We start from the raw sequence: 16,954 nt of genomic DNA, 5'->3' as shown, positions 1-16,954 counted from the left end.
TAATACTGTTTACATTTCGTTCAAATTGTCATCAGTAACATTATCACAGTATCTTTGATATGATGCTAAAAATAATTTACATTAATTATTATAGTAGCATCATTATTACCATGGCCATGACAACAATGACTATGTTGACGGCACTAACTGTAGACTAATAACAATAATAATGAAAATATTAGTAATAAACATAACAATACAAATACAACTAAAGTACTCAACAACAATAGCGGGAAAAGTGTTATATGAAAGCACTTAAGATTGAATAATAATCGCCATTACTGCTTATGGTTAGCTATATCATTTAACTCTGTGCAAGAAATATGTACCATAAATGCACAAATATAAAATAGGTTATAGTGATGGTGATAATTATATGAATCTATTGTTAACATTTATTAATTTCATATCTTTGTATATGTTGACTATATTCCTGAGTTGTACAATATACATTTATTGGTGAATCGCTCGTTTGGAATTCACCTTTCATGAGCAGGTAGTGTGTGTCTCTTCACACACTCGTCACAGCTAGAATGCAATACCATTATATTTTAACGCACAAACAAAAGATACATTCTATTTAAACGATGCATGAAAAACAACAGAAATGTGTTTAATGTTCATCTTCCTCTGCCAACGATCATACCACGTTGAAAGCACCACTTCTCGTCCGATCACCGAAGTTAAGCAACGTTGGGTCTGGTCAGTACTTGGATGGATGTTCGCCTGGGAACACCAGATGCTGTTGACATTTTATTATATATGCTATATATGTTTGCCATATTTAATGGTCAGTGGTGTTTTCAATGTATTCTTCGACATACTGCTTAATACGAAAGGTACATACTATATTATTTGAGATTTAAAAACAAACACAAAAAATAGATTGATGGCCGTATTAAAAATAACAGAAACTCAGATCAGTGTGAAAAATCCCAGATCTCGGTTAGAAAACTCAGGATTGACAACACTGATTAAGAGTTTGCTTTATAGCGCTTTTTTTGTGTATGAATCGGTGATAAAAATTTCCAGATGCTTTTGTCATATTGTTATATATGCTGTATGTGTAATGTTTTTTTCAAGAGTTAACAGCAGCTCCTCATGCATTTGCATAAAGAACTTATATTTCAATCAGTAGTAAAACAGTAAAAGTAAATTTACCGTTGCAAAGATCGGGAAGGATAGACAGAAAACAGATGGAAGCAATTTAGTGGTGACTGCATTAATAATAATAATAATAATAATAATAATAATAATAATAATAATAACAATAACAATAATAATAACGATATCTGCACGATATCACTGAGATCTGCTCCATATTATATGCATTAATAACAATCGACCACTCTCGGTCATATAGCTAATTCCAACTCAAATGAAATTAAAGAGAATGATTATGATAATAGATAAACTAACATGGTGACCATGAACATAATGATAAACATAATAAAACCAATTACGGATATGGATAACTAGTTTATTGTGCCTTATCGCCACGGACATGTTATTAAGCTTGAGGTCCCTTTTTAAAGATGTACTTTCCTATTGTGCAAGTTTTTGTTCGGAAAATTTTCTATATCTTTCTATGGCGCTTAGACTGGACCTAATGTTGTGCTGAATGCTTGTGTTTGTGCTTGTTTGCCGCTTAGGGTAATAAGTTATACTAGCGCACGGAAGGGAATGGCTTGTAGAAAAACATAATGTAAAAAGTATAACATAATGCCAATAGCATCTAATAATTTACTAATACGGTTCGCTATTGCTTGAAACATAATTTCTATTGATATCTTTATGCAAACACAATTATACCTGCTGTAAACTCTTGAGAAATGCATATATAATAAAACGCCAACAGCATCTGGTGTTCCCAAGCGGTCACCCATCCAAGTACTCACCAGACCCAACGTTGTTTCAGTTCGCTGATCGGACGACAAGCGGTGTTTTCATCGTGGTTTGATCGTTGGCGTACAACTTAAAACGTTAATCAGCTTTACGTCAGTGCTCACAGATTTTTCATACATATTAACATCATTTATCTTTTGTTGTTGCATCAAACTTCATTAAAACGACATTCCAGTCTAATCACTCGGATCTGCTCCACCGTGCATCAATCATCACTGTTAGAGTACAGACAATTGTTACCACTTTAAAGCACCTGTCGTGAGCCTTTTACTCATTTTTGAGCTGTGCAACTGTGTAAAAAAATGTACGATATACAAGTCATACAGAAGATATTGAGTAAATGATCCTCAATACGGTTATAAATCTGTGTACACATGCAACCATATTTCGGGCACTTCTTGCTGTTATCGTATTATTTTTTGTTGGTATTATCAGTCTTCAAAATATCAATATTTGTAAAATGGTTATTACTAGTAATTTTATCATCATTATCACCATCATTTATCAATCCTTTTAGAATGTGGTTATAACTACTATCAACATCATCACTGCTTACTCTTTACATACCATTTGCAAATTTCAATGCCATGGCATCAGAGTCACATCAGTGAGATTCATACTAACATCAACCACAGTCCAACACTTAAGGGAGTAAATGCAATAATGGTTAATGATTTACCAAATTCTGCTAGACTTCTATCACTCTTTTGTGCCATAATACTCTATAAAGAATTCATGGTTTGCAACTATTGCTCAAAAACTTGGGGAAAGGCAAAAAGACATTCTTACATTATATATATACAAAGAAATATACTTTTGTATAACAATCCATTAATGAAACTATAGCCGCGATTTTTTGAAAATTTAATTTGCTTTCTTGGATATGATATTATCTTTATTTCTATCATTTTTTTTCACTGTTCTTTTGCAGATATCAGTACTTATATTATTACTATTATATTCATGCGATTACTACTAAATTCGTTCTATCCTTCTCCCTCTTTGCAACGGTAAATTTGCTTTTACTGTTTTGCTGTTGACTGAAGCATAATTTTCATTGAGTTCTTTAGGCAAATATGTATGGCATATATAGCATATATATAATAAAATGCCAAAAGTATTCGAATGTTTGGGTGACATAAAATAACTATCTACACTGTTGATTTTTTCTCCCTTTTGTTGGAAATTTCTTTACTTGCCATGCAGTAACACATGATCACTAAGGCACGCAAATCTAATTTAGGTCACTATTCATTTATGCAAACTGGAACATGCGATGATTACTCATGATGATTCCCTTTTCCGTAAATATACTACTAGAGATATATGATAAAGATTAACTAATCACAGGAATGGTGATTTGGGATTCAAATCCTGTTTGCAATTGTAACTTTAACAATACTCGTCATATTTTTGTCTTTTCATCACCGATTCCTACATAATAAGCTATATAAAACAAATTTCTAATCAGTGTTGCCAATCCTGAGTTTTCTAACGTAGGTCCATAATTTTCACTGTGACCTGAGTTTCTGTGTTTGTTAATAGAAATCCATAAATCTTGTCTTTTTTTACCTCAATTAATCTAGTATGTATTTTTTTTTACTAAGTATGTTGACCATCAACACGTAACACCTGTATCAGACACGTCTATTAGCACGGTGCATTCGTTCAGTTTATCAGTCGCATCCTAGCTGTTTTTTTTACTAGAGCCCTTTCGCATAGCCACTCTTAACTTGCTCACACACGAGGGAAAATAACTTCTGAGGATAAGGAACCCATTGTGGATGGAGAGTCGAGAATACTCTGCCACAAAAAAGGCTAAACCACTGTAAAACAAATGTTCGTAATTGTATGATCTTAACTACATATAAGTGGGCCTAAATATATAACTTCTTTATGCGGTTAGTAGTATTATTTTACAAGAGACATAGTGATATTACCATGATTTCTATATTTCATTTTGTCGAAATATTAATTCACTAATTATCATCGTTACTGGTAGGGTAATCATTATCAACAATGATACTACATTTTGTTCGAATTATGATCAATAATATTATCACCAGTATCTTTGATATGATGCTAATTATGATTTATATTTACATTTAAGTAGCGTTATTATTAACATTACCATGACAACAACGACTATGTTAATGACAGTAATTATCATAATCTAATAACAATAATAGCGATGATGAGAATAATATTGAAAATGCTAGTAATAATCATAACGAAACAATACACAAAAAAATGATAATAACAAGACAATAGCGGCAAAAATGTTTTATGAAAGCACTCAAAGTTTAAGATTCATAAATGGTATTTTTGCTTATGGTTAGCTATATCGTTTATCTCTGTGCAAGAGATGCAGTAGAATGAGTACACATTAAAAATCATATAAAATATCACATTACTCAATTTCTTATCATTACTTGTACACCTTGTATTCTTTACAAGTTGCACAGCTCAATCACTAGTAAAAGCTTACAGCAGGTGCAAAAAACTGGTGACAATAGAATTGCCAATACTCCCGATAGTGGTCGATTGTGACTGATGTTTACATTATGGAAAAGATCTCATGTTATGATTGGAATGTCATTGTCATGAAGTTTGATGCAAAACTAAAATATACATTATATTAGGATGTATAAAAATGACGAGCACGACAGAAAAGTGGCTAACGTTAAATAAAACTTTGCAACGATCATACCACGTTGAAAGCACCGCTTCTCGTCCGATCAGCGAAGTTAAGCAACGTTCGGTCTGGTCAGTACTTGGATGGTGTGACCGCCTGGGAACACCAGATGCTGTTGGCATTTTATTATCATATTTATTATATATTATATAAGAAATGTATATGTTTAGCATATATAATAAAATGCTAAACATATGCATTTTCTTTGCCACTTTTACAGCTCTTCTCATACTTGTATCAAGAAATCCAATGAAATTATACTTTAATTTAAACGAAATAGAGTAAAAGTCATTGGAGCGAATTTAGAGAGAATAAAGAAAATGGATGGGGTAAAAAAAAAATAAATTAAAGTGAAAATGACTTTTTTATCAATAATTTTGTAAATGGATAAAAAAATATAATAAATCTTTTTAAATAATAAAAAAAAACATTCACATAAATTTCCGCAAAATAACGGGCAGTATTTTTTGAGTTTTGGCTTTTAACTTCCCGGGATTTCAGAGCCTGTGTTGTCGGTACGATTTTTTTAAACCGTAAAAACATGTGAGATTTCCCTTCCCCTTTGCCTTTGGGCTTTTGTGATGTGAATTGGGTTAAGGAGGGCAAGAAATTTGGGAATTTCCTAGGAAGATAAAAAAAAAACTAAATTTGTATATGGGTTTTAAACAAAATACTTTCAAAAATTTTTTCCCGGCCGAGAAAGCAGAAAAAAAGAGATATTTTTAAATGCTAATTTTCCAAAAAAAAACTTGCAAAACAGGAAATAAATCGTAAGTGACAGGGGAGCCCACACCTAATCTATTTTCCCTATCCGTAACGGGTTTTTGTTGTAAATTTCTATCATCAGATTCCTATCATAATGCTCGTCTTTTTTGCCATGATATCCCAAATCTTACATAATTGATAACTAACCAAACTAAAATTTAGGGGGTAGGATTACAATTACAATAATTCCTACTATAATATTGTCAGCAGTATAATGACGATCTTTGTGTTTCTTTAATAATTCCTTTCACTGTGTTTCGCTTTGACGAGGAACACCTTGTTAAGCAGTAAAACAAACTCAGCTTGTGCCACAAGGTCCCGGGACCCCGGGCCTTCGTCTCGTTTGATTTTTTTGTTCCTGATTTTCTAACGTAAAAAAAAAGTAAAGTAAAACCCTTTTAAACAAAATTTTTTTGTGCTTTGCCAGCACCTTTCAGTGCTCTTTTTTTGCGTGCACGAGACTACAGTGGCGTATCAGCCCCCACCCAGACCCGCAGCTTTTTCACCCCAGGGTAGCCCTTTACGGCATTGACCCGGGGTGGGGAGGCCCCATAGCTGGGGCGCCCTTTTGGGGGCCACTTTTTCTCCATTTCAAAAATTTTCCTTCTTCATGTGACTTCCCTGACCCAAACCGGAGTACCCTTGTGGGCTCCCGTATTCCCCTGGGGTGGGCACCGACTTACCGTCCTTGCACTAGCAATTTCGGGGGAAAGGGGAGTGTCCCCCACATAACTCGATCCTTTGGGGTATGAGAACGCAACCGGGCTTCCCGGGGGGGGGTAGAGGACGAAATATGATTTCTCTCTCTAATTTTGCTGTTGGTTGATAAAAAAATTTAAAGTTTTCAAATCCCTTCAGGAAAAACGATTTTGAGCAAAGGGGTGGGACCGGTCCGATGCCCAGAATGAAGACCCCCGGGGACCCTTTCCCCCTCAAGGAGGAGGGCGCTCATGACCACTCCTTGAAAAAACCGCCCTAAAAAACGGAACCCCCTAACGACAAAACGAGAAGCCATTTTTAAAAACCCCACCGAAAATAAAGGTCCGTGAAAATGCGTAAATGAAAAAAATCGTTTTTGCGTGCCCCTTTACACAAAAAGGCCCTTGAGGGTAAAGGGGGACGGCGATTTTGATTTGTAAAAAAATGCGAGATGGACCTTTTAAAAGAAAATTTCAACTCCCTTTAAAGGTTTTATTTAAAGCTGACGCAAATCTGATTTTCGATTAAAGTAACTATTCCTTTTGGCCCAATCCCTTTAAAGGGAGTAATCTTTAAAGGGGGATTTGAGGACGATGGAAAAAAGTGAAAATTCTTGAGAGCATAAGGCCCGAGTAGTGGATTCTTGTATGACAAGAAGGGGGGGAATGTGCGAACGAAAACTGGTTTTTTTTTTTGCCTTTACTTTAAATAAAATTCCAAAATAGTCAAATGTCGGTTATGAACGTTTTTAAAGAAAGCCCTTATATCCAAAAGCCAATGCTTTTGAAACAGATCCAAAAATTCGGACAACCCTTTAAGATGCTGATAGATCAAGAAAATTTGTATGCCGTAAATGTCTGAAGCCCATGACACCATTAAGTACTACCCAGATTTCCTGTCTAATTGTGGGGGTCCCCACAGTCGGATCTGCTGAGTTTTAGCTCAAAGAAGGAAACCGAACATTAATATATGAAAAAGCTGAAGTTATTTTCTGAAGCTAAGAGGAAAGGGGAAAAATTTGAAAAAAACCCGATCTTCCTATGCTGAAGCGAAAACAAAACACCCCCCCTGTGCAAGTAATGTAAACCAACAGCTTGCAGCTAAATAAAAAAATTGCTGAACTTAAACAACCTTAAAAGAATTAAATTTTAAAGTATATCACCGCCCAAAATTTGGGTTGATCAAATGACGCATAAACCCAGTCTAAACTCAAAAGGAGGATGATCGAATCACAGCCGGAGCAAAACCTTCCCTCCGGGCACTCCGTGAGACTTCGGGCTCGCGATGGGTTTCTGGAGAAAGCAGTCGCAATCTGTCGTCGTCTCCCTCACCGGAGGTCAGGAATGGGGGCTTCGTCCCCAAAACCACCCCGGAGAGGTCCCGGAAGCAAGGGAGGCGTCTCCCCCCCAAAAAAGAAAAAAAAATGGGGAAAGGCCCTTTCCCAACCCCCAAAAACGAATCTTCGGTCGACCATATACAAGGGAAAACTTGAAGTTTAGATAAAAAGTAAATGACCTTAAATTATTACCCTCGCCTATGCTCCGTATTATAGTTCTCCAAAAAACGCACTTAACCCCCTCGCTCTAACGGGGTCTTTTCGCTGAGGAAACTCCCATTTATTGGGAAAGGGATCTGAGGTAGGGTGGGGGGGAGCGCCAGTACATCCACCAAAGCCCCCCTTTTTTACAGAAGGACTATTGATTTACTTTGGGAGTTTGTCCTGAAAAGTAAAAATTAATGGCAGTATCGGGCTATATTTTCACTTTATTTCCCCTGACAGTGATCCATATGAGCTTTTTGCTTTCGGGAACGTCCCCACAAAATAAAGTTTTTTTAGCGTTTTTTAATGCTCATCATAGTTAGGGGGTTTTCCCCTGCGGGGGAGGGTGAGGTGAGAAGTAGTTAAGTTTTTTAATGAGTCTGATCTAGTCCTTTAAATGGGGTAGCCCGAGGGGGTTGGACGATAATCCCGAAATTTTGAGTTTTATTGACTTAACTGGTCTCTTCATAAATGCACCAAGTGCCGGGGCACACCTTTGACGACCGTGGGAGCGTCTTTTCCCTATTTGTTTAAAATATTTCATGCGACACAGGGAACCCCTTTCAGCCCCAAAATTTAACGAAAAACGAGCAGAGGGGGTCCCCTTTACAAGGAGCGTCAAAGCTCAAAACTTGTTGGAAAAACCCTTGGATAAAGTAAAAAATATAAAAAAATTCGATTATAGAAGCGCATTGCTATCCTTTTCCTAAAATTGGGACAGATAGCTTAACAAGAGTTCCAGGGGGGACACCAGATTGCGGGGGCGCTGTGCCGCGCAATAAGGCCTACAGGCTTTTAAAAAAATCATCAAATGGAACTTTTGCAATTACAAAAAAGCAAGAGCTGGGGCTCGTAAAATAAAAAACAAGCAAAAGAGATCCTGGGGGGCTTTGTCTCTAAAATAAACAGCAACCAAATATCAGAGGTTTGGCCCAATATTAATAAAATCAATAAGAAAAAAAACTACAAACAATAAATCAAAAAGGGGGGGCACAAATTTTCGTTACCTAAGACATTGCAAAATGCACTCCCCAGGCATTTCTCTACAAGCAGCTCAGCAAATTACCACCACCTTCCTGACAAAAAGGAAAAGGGCCCTGGCTGAAAAACCAATTCATTTTGCCACAGGGGACTTTGTTTACAATAAAAAATTTTTAAAAGGGATGAGTTTTGTCCGAGCCCTAGGCCTGTAGAGGAACACCCCCGGGCCCCGATGAGATTCGATATGAGATGAAAAATCTTAATCAGAGCATGTTAAGTTGCTAAAGTGAAAATAAAATTTGGAAAACCCACACTTTTCCAAAACCATGGCACTTTGCCCACATCATTCCCATTTAAAAGGGGGGGGAACCGACTTGCCTCTCCTCCCCCAAAAATTGCGTTGAAAAGTTGCTATGAAAGGTCGGAAAAGAATTTTTAACAGTAGGCTATGCATTTTTTTAAATTTCCATTAATTTACTAGTTAGAGCAGTGCGGCTTCCGAAGGGACCCCAAAACTCTCGATAGCTAGTAAGCGGGACTTTCATATTCAAGGGGCCTTTCCCAAAAAAAGTTTTTTTGATTTAAATTTTTTTAGATATAAAAAAAACCCTACGACATGACAGGGCGTATGGCTACTAAAAAAACTTTATGCTTTGGATTATGGAAATTATTTGTTTTTTCAAAATTTCATTTTGACAGAACTTTTGCTGTAAAATTATTTTCCGACAAGTCACTTTTCGGAATTTTTGTCCGGGCAAAGGGGGTCCCAAAGAAGTGTCTTGCCCAACATTTTTCTATGTATGTCAATGACATCTTCCAGCTCCTCCTCGGAATCAAAAATACTCACGTACGCTGTATTGTGCATTATGGCACTCCAGCAATAATGCAAAATTTCCAAATCGTATTAATGCAGGGATATGTTTTCTAACGGGGGCCCCCAGTGGGGTTTTAATTTTTCATTCGAAGAGATTGGGGTAATTTTTTCCGTGGAAAAGGGGCCGAACACAGGCTAACTCTGACAACCCCCCATACCTATCAAATTCTGCAAAAATTTTTAGGTCTACATTTTAAGTAACTAAATTGGAAAGCCCACTTGGGTCATTTAAAAGAAAAAAATGAAAAGGCACAAAATTTTATTAAAGTGCATTTTGGTATAAAATGGGGCTGATAGCAGTTTTTGCTATGGGTAAAAAAAGCCCTGTTTAGGTCAAAAGTAGTTATGGGTAACGTGTAGGGTTGGGCATCGAGAACAATTTTGAAAGGAGGGGGCTGTGCGAATGCCTTTTTTGCGGTGTTCTTGGAGCCTAAAGTACCGGATCGACGTCTTGAGTGGGATTCGGGGGGTCCCTCCCCTCCGCTAGACGCGGTCATTGCCTTGAGCTATGCCGAAAAAGGTGGCTCGAGTCCCGAGCCCCCAATGCAATGTGGCATTAGCCCTTTTGCACGAACTCCACGACCTGTCGAGAAAGTGGGTTAGATCTCTCTACCATCGTACCTGGTTCAGTCAAAATACGCCAGGGGAAACCCCCAAATTTTTTTCCATCGGGAATTTGGGCTTCCATCAGCAAAGGCCATGGGGGGAGGTTTGGAGGTACGCCAGGGGTTTGGGAGAGTCCTTTTAAACCTCCCTTTTTTTCATATATTACCGACGGCCCCAAAAAAGAAGAGGTGGGGGTGCGGGTGAGGGTCGAGAATGTGAACTAAATTCAGGACTGCCGACATACATCGATCTTTTTTGCTGAATTTTTTCCCTTGAAAAGCCTTTGATTTGCACTATCGACGCCCCCACATAGAATAGTATTTTTTTCTGTTTCATTAATTCACTTAAAGCCATTAAATCATTAAAACCCCAAAAAAATAAATTTTGGGGAATATATTCGTAAGTACATGGTCCCAATAAAAAATCCAACAAATAGGGGTACCAGGCCCACCGGGTTCCTCAATAACGGGGCTAAACAAATTAGGGGGTCAACTGATGATCTGGCCCTTAGCATATCGTACAGATCCAGTGTTTTGTGTCTCTTAAAAAAGAAAAAAACCATCCCCGGGAAAAGTGAGGGGACCACCCCCCAAACTCAAAAGCAAAATAAAACCCCTAAAAATGAACCGTGGGGGAAAAGCCAATCGAAAAGAAAGAAAGGGGGGAGGGGGGTGTTGGCCGCCTTGGGGTCAACGCCACAAGATTGACACACCTCACCCCCAAATAAAAAGAATTTCCCTCCACGGTGCCCCAATTTAAAACACCAACCTTACCATCAACCCTATCCTCATAACCTGCTAGTACACAAAAATATAGACAACAACTGAAAAATTATTTTCCCAAAAAAAAAATAAAAAATTTTTATAGCAAACATAATTCAAATGAAGGGAACATCAATAAAGTAAAACTTTTTTAAGGGGGACAAAACTTTATACCTTTTATAGCTGACAGAAAAAGATCATGGCTTAATCCTTGGCCACATGGCTGGTTGTAGCAAGAAATCCAAAAAAAAAAAAAAAAAAAAAAAAAAAAAATAATAAAAGTACATCATTTTATCTTATCGAGAATAATGATAAGCAAAAAGGTTATAGTGATGGGGATAATAATTTTATAAAATTGTGTACCTTTATTATTTTAAATCTTTGCATGTGGGTCATCCGGAATTTACAATTTAATTTTTTGGGAACCGTTCGTTTTGGGAAATTACCTTTTAAAGGGAGGGATGTGTTCCCCCTTTACAACCCGTAAGCTAGAATGAAGGGGAATGAAGTTTAAAGCAAAAAACAAAAAAAACTTTCCCTTTTAAAAATGCATGAAGAACGATAGAAATTTTTTTAAGTTATTACCCCTGCAACGATCATCCACGTTGAAAGCACCGCTTTCCCTCCAACAGCGAGTTTGCAAAGTTGGGTTGGTCAGTACTTGGGTGGGTGACCGTTGGGGAAAACCCGATGCTGTTGGCATTTTTATTATGTAATGGTTTTTAAAATTTATAGAAAATATACCAGCTATTTTATATTAAATAAAAAATCCTTGAAAAAATACTTCATCCCTAGAAATTTCAGAAAAAATCATCACCGCCCGGAGAGAGGAAAAAGGATAACCCGAAACGAATAGGATAATCCCAAGAGGACTAAAAAAAAATTTCAATTCTGTATTTTAAACATTAAAATTTTTTGAAAATAAAAAAGATTCCCGGGGAGTTTTTGAAGCTGTAAAAATTATTTAAATTTTTTTAGAATAATCATAAAAGTAATTATCTAAAAAAACAATAGTTAAATTTTTGTAAAAAAGATCGTCTTTAAAAAGAGGAAAAAAAAAAAGAAAAAACATTAAATTTTATCAAAAGTTTTTTCAGCAGTTTTAACTTTATGGGCCCAAAAAGTTAAAAAAAAGGCGTGTCGCGTGTATGATCTTAGAACCTGAGCCCAAATGAAACTGAAATTATTCCAAATATACAAACTGCCAATTTAACGCCCAAAGACAGTAAGTATTCGATTGGTGATCGCCTGGGGCCCAGACGGTCTTTTTCAGGCGAAAGCCTGAAAAACGTAAAATTTTATAAAAGGTTTTAAAAAACAAACCAAGCATACAACACATTTTGGGCCTGTCTCAGCGCTAGATAAAGCAGACTAGAAAATATATGAAAAAAACACAAGAAATTTCATAGTAAGTAGTGACAGTTGATTTTTTAAAAAAAATGTCTACGACATTGATACCAATAATCAAAGTCTTCCTGTTATAATTTGGTTTGTTTTTTAATTTGTTTGGATCACCAATGAATTTCTGATATAAATTAAACTGGGATGACACGATTATTTCCCTATTTATTTAATCAATTTAATAATTCACCAATTAGCATTTTTTTGATAGGTTCAATTTTTGCCATTATTATTTTTTTTACAAAATAAGATAAAGTTTATAGCAGCAATCCAAGCTAAAAAATTAATAAGGTGATGATAATGATAAAAACTAAAAATCATGATACAAAAAAACTTAATAATAAGGGAATACAACAAAAATAGCAGCACCAGTGAGATACCATGCTATTGAAATGAGTTTCCTTTTGCTTTCGATACTTTAAAACATTCGAAAAACAGAAAAATCCTCGAAGGGTCATCTGGGTTTTCAAAATAACGAAATATATCATCAAAAAAATTAAAAACCTGAGGACCAAACACTTTTCAAAAAAGACATTTATAAGGGGGGTAGCGCGAAAGCAGCCCCCTAACAAAATTGCGCACTCGATTAACCACCCCTTTTGGGTTAAACGCGGGGCAGCCCACCCGGGTGCAAGGTGGCCTCGCCCCGGGGGGCCGCCTTCGTGATCACGGTTTTCCGTGCCAGGTAAGTATGTTAACCCACCCACGCGCCCCAAACCCCCTCTACCCCTACTGAAAAAACCCACGCGCTTACAAAACTTTATACAAAAAATGACTTTGACTTTAGTTTCTCAAAATACCCAGTAAATCACATATAATTTAATTTTTAAACTATGGTTAGAAAAAGAAGCGTTCACTTGCAAGCATTAAATTTTAAAAAATATTACATACGTAGAATAAATAAGATTTTTTTGGTATTATTTCATACTAAAAGACTTTTTGCATCTCCGTAAATTTTTTTACCAAAGTTCTAAAAAACATGTGTTGGCTGCACATACCCCACATATTCATAAATCCATCATACACCCATAATAAGGTGGATGGATATACATGTTTGCAAAATGTAAAATTTAGGATTTTAATGTAACTGTTAACACCATTCAAATTTTAAAATTATATTCCCCTTTGGAATATTCGGGGTTTTTGGTCAAATTTACTTCAAAGTTTTATCTTTTTTTTCCCCAAAGAAAAAGTTTTTTTTTTTTTTTTTTTTTTTGGTATACTTGCGTAAAATTCGTGAAGTTTACATTATCAAAATTAATATTTACAAATAAAATTTATTTTATTAATTAATATATATATATATATATATATATATATATATATATATATAATATAATATAATATACACAGTATGTTTATGCATGTGCATCACAAATGCGGGGCCATAATTTGCGGACATGTGGCAAGGTTTTTTTTTTTTTTTATTTTATTTATAAAATATTATATATATATATAACCTATATAGACCTTGCATGCGCGTGGTGTGCGCTTATTTTGTACGGGGGGCTGTGTATGGTTAAAAAAGAGGTTCATGACAGTGGTTGAGAAACTAAAATATTTGCTCAATGTAAATTTTTAAATCGATTAAATTTTAAAAAATTTCTTAAAAAACCCAAAAAACAGAATAAGCCCCCCAAAACCATCCCTCCCTCCGCATTTTAATCAGAAACTTGTAAAAAAGTTTATGATTATATTATGTCCGATGCACTATTTTGATAAAATTTAACAATGTAAACCGGGTCTCTAGTACCAAATTATAATCAAGTATTTTACTAAGAATTTAGAACTCTTGTGTTAAAGGTATTTATCAAAATATTTAAAATCAAATTAGGCATCTGTAATAACAGATATCTTTTTTACCGCACACCTTAACTTATTACTGCTGCAATATAGAAAAATATTCTAACACATTTTTATATGGAAAGTACTTTAAAAAGGACAGTCCCCCCTTTTCCCCCAAAACACCAAAAAACCCTAATTACAATAGTTTTCTAGAAATTTAATTTTTAATTGGTCCACTCTTGAGGAAGATACAAGTAACTAGTTTAATTTTTACTCCCCTTTTTAATAGTAGATTGAAAGGCTTCCCCAAACGGGGTGACCTTTACAGATTTGTTTCTTATTCCAGAGATCGGGGCGTAATCAGTTTAACTTTGGGCAATATGTAAACAATTTTGAAATAAAATCATTTTCTTTAAAAGCATGCGATATTAAAATGAAGTCTAGAATTGGAAATTTACTTGGGGCTTCCTTTTCCCTTTCAGTGGATCGGAGTTATCGTAATACCAAAGGATTATTTTCAGAAAATGTGTTGGGAGATATTAATGATGAAAAAGTTGAAATAGTTCGTTTTTGTAATCAATAATGTTACTATCACCTTAAACTGAAGTGCGTGAAAGGCCTGCAGCCTTCCTTCCGAGACATTATGCCCCTACAAAATTTTTAAAGGCACAAATGAAGTAACGCGTAATGGATTTTAATAGAAATGAAAACATCCAGACGAAAAACTAAAGTATACTCTGCGAATTACAAACCAACTCTTGGGGGAATTACTTTTGAAATATAAGAACACTAACAGTGGGTTTGGCAGGGGGATTCTGATAATGGCATCAAAGTTTGGGAAAGCATAATATGAAAATTTTAAAAGTCTGCCGTACTGGGAATATATATTTCGAAAAAAATAAAGAAAATTTTGGTTTAAACATTCGAAACATGAAATATTTACAGTAATTAAAACAGGACACTTTAGTTTTAAGGGACTCGTTTTTATTTGAATCGTGTGCAGAGAGTCCATTAATTTATATTTTGGTTTTTTTTTTTTCCTTGTCAGGAGTTTCAAAAGTTAAGAAAATTTTTGTGGGCGTATTAAAACCATCAGCCTGTGTGTCTCCCCTTTAATCGGGAAAACCCAGTCAGAACGTCATCAAAAATCTCAAACAAAAACTTTAGGGCGCTTCCCGCCAGAGGGGTTTTCATAACGTCCCCCGTGGTTGAAAATATTCCCCAGAATCTTGGGGAGAAAACCGGGGAATCGCACAAGAAATGATCCCTTTAAAATATGTCTACTTTTCCTTTCAAAATTTACTCACAGCCGCTTTTCTGAAAACTTTTTCTAGACATGGATTTTTACGCCTTCAATGTTTGCTACGTAAATTAATATGGGGACATGTTTACCCATTAAAAAAAAATTTTTATTTCTACACCCATTTGATAAAATGGGAACAGCAAAAAAAGAGGGAAAATTTTCTTTCTATACATAGTTTAAAAAACAAAACATTTAAACTATCAAATAAGCGGCACGGGACTAAATAAACTATAGAAAGGGTATATCTTTAATACGTTCCAAGCATATCCAATCAAATTAAAAAGTGATATTACTAGGTCTAGACGATAATCTAATAAGGGGAAAAAAAAAATTAAGATTCTTTAAAAAAGTTATCTCGAGGTTTCAATTTAAATTTTTAAAACTAGTTGGTATAGTATGACTACATGTGGACGTAGTTTGCCTATTTAAAAAATTTTCTTGTCTCATTTATTTATGAAATTTAAACAGCAAAATATAGAGGGGGAAAGGAATGCAAATTTTCTATCAGTAAAAAAAAAAGACATTTTTATTCTAAAAAAAAAAAGTGGCACAAAGGGCTATACTAAAAATAATGAACACTGAATGCATATTTCTTATTTCCCTTTCCAAGGATCTAAGTGAAATTCAAGGTGCACATTTTTACGTACTATGAGATAATTAATATGGGAAACAAAAAGGGTTTAGTATCTTTAAAACGTTATCCGTGGTTTTTATGATTTAAAAGGGAAAAACATTCCTCTTTGTGATGTTTCAATTTCAATTTTTTAAAATTTAGTCATATTCAAACCCCCTGGCTTTTTAAATTGTTAAAAAGTTAAAATTTATGGGCACACATTTACTTTTGTGTGTGCTAATCCTTATTGCTAAAATAAAAATAGTGTTTCTTTTAAGATAGCCTTTTTTTTCCTTCTACTCATCCTTACGACTTTCGTTACTTTTTTGATCTCACTTAATTTTGTATATATGTTAACTCTGGTTTTTCCCCCAAAAAAGCTAAAACTTTTTTCCCCTTTTTCAAAGATTTCCCTGGGGGGGAACAACTCAATGAGTCTTATCAATTTTTTCAACCCACTTCGTGGGTTCAAATTCAAAATAAAACCCGAAAAATATATTCATGATAGTAAACTTGTAGTAGGAGAAGTCTGAATATGTATTCAATATTTTTGTGATACATTAATATTTCAACTTTCCCTCCCCGGCAAAACTAAAAAGTTTTTCCCTTTTTTCAGTTTCCCTCTTTCCCTTAAAAAAAAGCTAAAAAGTTGGGTTCGGAGCTAAATTCATTTAACGTTACTATATTTTTGTTTTAATCTTAGCTTACTTCATCCTAATTTTTATCTACTTGGTGGTGAAAGGGATTATCCTTGTATACAAATAAAATAATGTGCAATAACATTATCTATGGTTCCGAAATAGGCATACGTACATTAAGACGTTAGTGGTCTACCTACTGTATAAAAATATTTACATTTCTCACACCACTGATCTACCGTGATACAACTCCCATAACATATTCATGTACATTTATATATATGTAAATATATAAATCTCTGTGAACATACACATTTCATTATCAAATATATGATAATGAATATTTTCTCACGGCATAATTCACCACAGGAAAATCGTTCATCCATAA

At 35.0% G+C, this 16,954-nt stretch overlaps 4 pseudogenes; 2 read left to right on the top strand and 2 right to left on the bottom strand.

Annotated features, from left to right (window-relative positions):
- The first annotated feature begins 632 nt into the window (after positions 1–632).
- On the top strand, positions 633–751 carry LOC119570345 (annotated as a pseudogene).
- A 1,098-nt stretch (positions 752–1,849) lies between these two features.
- LOC119570352 lies at positions 1,850–1,968 on the bottom strand (annotated as a pseudogene).
- A 2,633-nt stretch (positions 1,969–4,601) lies between these two features.
- Positions 4,602–4,721, top strand: LOC119570351 (annotated as a pseudogene).
- Positions 4,722–12,767: 8,046 nt separating this feature from the next.
- On the bottom strand, positions 12,768–12,920 carry LOC119570348 (annotated as a pseudogene).
- Positions 12,921–16,954: the final 4,034 nt, after the last annotated feature.

This window comes from Penaeus monodon, unplaced genomic scaffold (assembly GCF_015228065.2).
Source record: "Penaeus monodon isolate SGIC_2016 unplaced genomic scaffold, NSTDA_Pmon_1 PmonScaffold_248, whole genome shotgun sequence".
Lineage (NCBI taxonomy): Eukaryota > Metazoa > Arthropoda > Malacostraca > Decapoda > Penaeidae > Penaeus > Penaeus monodon.
This window is presented reverse-complemented; position numbering and strand designations above follow the sequence as displayed.